The sequence below is a fragment of the Myotis davidii genome, unplaced genomic scaffold (genome assembly GCF_000327345.1).
Source record: "Myotis davidii unplaced genomic scaffold, ASM32734v1 scaffold123, whole genome shotgun sequence".
NCBI lineage: Eukaryota > Metazoa > Chordata > Mammalia > Chiroptera > Vespertilionidae > Myotis > Myotis davidii.
The window spans coordinates 2,650,706-2,653,759 of NW_006295391.1; the positions used below are offsets into that span (position 1 = coordinate 2,650,706).

Here is a 3,054-nt window from a genome sequence, read left to right on the forward strand (position 1 = left end):
GACTAGAGGCTGGCTGTGTGTGACAGGCTTATTTAAGAAACAATTTGTTTTAAAAACCTTAAAAAAATAGCCATTCAAGTAGCATCATTTATATTCAGTAAGTAGCTCCTAGTGCTGGGTTGGCACCGCTCCAGACATTCGTGTCCCCCTGGGCTGCACAAACACAACATGCTCCAAATTGAACTCATCTTCTTTCCCTGAAACCATATCCTCTTTCTGACCTCCTGATTTCTGTATGTGGCACCTCTGTGCTCCTAGTCATTTGGTTCAAAACCTGGGGATCACTGTCAACTCAGTGCACCCTTGACCCCACATCCAATTAGTTGCCTTATTTTATGAAGAAGACCTCTAGCTGGCTCCAGCATAATTTGTTATCATCCCTTACCTGGATTATTGCAACAACCTCCTAAATCTCTCCTTCCCATCCAGTCTCCTGTTTACTGTCTTCTATTTCATTGCCCGAGTAAAATCCTAATCCTTTCTAAAGAGTATCTTAGATTCTTCCATCCCATGTTCAAATTCCAGGGGCTTCCCACTGAATTCCACTTAGGCATAAACTCCTCAGATCAGAAATATTTCTAGATATTCTCCTATGACACCAGACTTTGGATCTGTCTCTTGCCCAATGGTGTGAGCTGGGCCCTCCCTGGAGAAGAAACCTGGGTTCCCCAAGAGATGTGATCAGAGCCAGGACCCCGCCAGCAGGCGAGGGGAGCCCAAGGCAGGTGCTGGGCATGGAGGCCACAGGGGCATAGGCTACCAAGGAGACAGAACTGAACCTCTTGCAGGGGGGCACTGCCCCTCCCTCATTTGCACACCTCACATCAGCCTGCTTGGCCCCAGAGGATGGCTGGATTTCTACGTGGACCACAGGGAAAGGGGCAGCTGAAGGAAAGGGCTGTGTCAGGATGCTGCCTTCTTCCCTTTCTTCTCCCTCTTTTTTCTAAACACTTCCATGCCTTATAGTTCTTTTGCTTCCTCTTCTTTTTCTCTCTACTACCCTCCATCTCCGCCTCATCCTCCTCCTCCCTGGTATCATCCATATCAGCCGACCCAGAGGTCACAGCTGACTCCTCCCCAGACACCTACACCACCATCAAGCATGGCCCTGATGGACCCATGATCCAACTATTCAACATGCTGACACTTCGGGAAGCCTGTCGCCAGTGACGCCGCCTGCTAGCCAGAACAACAAGGACAACCAAACCATCAACTTGGGGACAGCTGAAATCCTTGACTGAAGAGGCCAGCAACCTTCTACAGGAACAAGGCTCCATGTGCACTCCATCCACTATGTTTATAGCTATGCTCGCTATCATTGCTTGTTAGTCTTCTTCAGAGTCTTAAACAACCCAATCTGAGAGGTGGCCGCTGATTTACATGCACTATTATTTAAAAAATAAAAAGGGGGGAATTTGCCGGAAGCCAGTCCATCCTTGCTGCTTGACACAGTCGCTGCAGGGAAGAAACATCTGCACAGCATATGTTTCAAGGGACCTGGCATATATGGCATACTGTTCTTAATGTGTTTGCTCCCCTTCTTGGCGCTATGTGTTTTAACCAAGGTCACCTCTCTGAGAAAGGTTGTTTCCCCAGGTAGGGATTTTTTCCTGAAGTTAGGGAGGAAATAAAACCCCTTAACTAAGTGCCGGGCGGGTAGTTAATCACTTTAACTATGAACAATCACACTTAAGCTACATAATCTTTACTCCCTGGAATGGAGATAAGAAACGCCCTAACCTTTGGAATAGAAATTGATAGGATTAAAATCAACTGGTATAAATACAGATGTAACAAGACAATAAAAGACAGAACCTGGCTGGAGATCCTGGGTAGAGAAAGTGGCTAGGCTATTGATCAACTGAACACTGTCTCTGTGTCATTCCTTCTTCGCTGATGTGGTCCACACCTTTGGGAATCCCTGGACCTGCTGGGGTTGGACCCCAAAAACAATCCGTACAATAGACTGTAAGCTCCTTAAGAGACGGTAGTTCCTGTAGTTCCCCATTATCCCTGGTTCTGCTTAACGCAGTTTCAGTTACTCATAGTCAACGTGGACCAAAAAGATTAAATGAAAAATTCCAAAAATAAACAATACCTAGGTTCTAAATTGTGCATCATTCTGAGTAGCATGATAAAATCTCATGTCATTACACTCTGTCCAGAACATGTATCCTCCTTTTGTCCAGAGAATCCATGCAGTATACACTGCCTGCCATTAGTCACTTAGTAGCCACCTCAGTTATCAGATCTACTGTCAGCGTATTGTAGTGCTTATATGTAAGTAACCCTTATTTTACTTCATAATGGCCCCAAAGTGCACAAGTAGTGGTGCTGTAACTTTAGATATGCCAAAGGGAGGCCATAAAGTGTTGCCTTTAAGTGGACAGGTATGTGTGTATACAAAAAAAAACAACAACATAGTATTTGTATTGTTTTATACTATCTGGTTTTAGGTATCCACAGGGGCTATTGGAACATATCTTCCAAGTGTAAGAGAGGACTACTCTATATTACTCATTTTTATACCTTTGATACAAGTTACAAAATGCTTTGTATACAATTAAGTGTTTGATAGGAAGTCATTAAATTGATCAGAGATGAGGCTCCGTACTGGCAATGGAAACCAGAGGCCCGGGAATCAAGCAGAGCCTGAAGGAGTAAGTCATTAGGAAAGGCAAGAGCAAAGCATATTCTCAGACAGGGGCTGACCAGGCAGAGAGAATCTGTAGCCCAGACAAGCAGACTGAGGAGTAGAGGCAGTCTAGATGAGAGACACGGCAGCAGAGCTCCAGGCCCCAGTGGTCCGGCAAAGAAAACATCAATGAGCAGCTCAAACAGGCATCCAGAAACAAAAGGACAATTCAGAATCAAAAATGATCTTATCAAGTGGTGAAGAACCTGGGTGGGCAGTGGTCTTGGCAGGTTGTACCTGGAGTCTGAGCAGATGAAGGGGAGCAGCTGCATGGCAATGGGACTGAGGTCCAGGTGAACTCATGTTTTGCCCCAGGCTCTGGGCTCTTGTGAGGGCTCCTCTGAGTGGGGGTGTCCCTT

At 45.7% G+C, this 3,054-nt stretch overlaps 1 long non-coding RNA gene across 1 annotated transcript in view; it reads right to left on the reverse strand.

Moving 5' to 3' along the window:
- The window catches only part of LOC107184132, a 37,769-nt gene that overhangs the window by 8,747 nt on the left and 25,968 nt on the right, over positions 1–3,054 (reverse strand). The window lies entirely within an intron of this gene.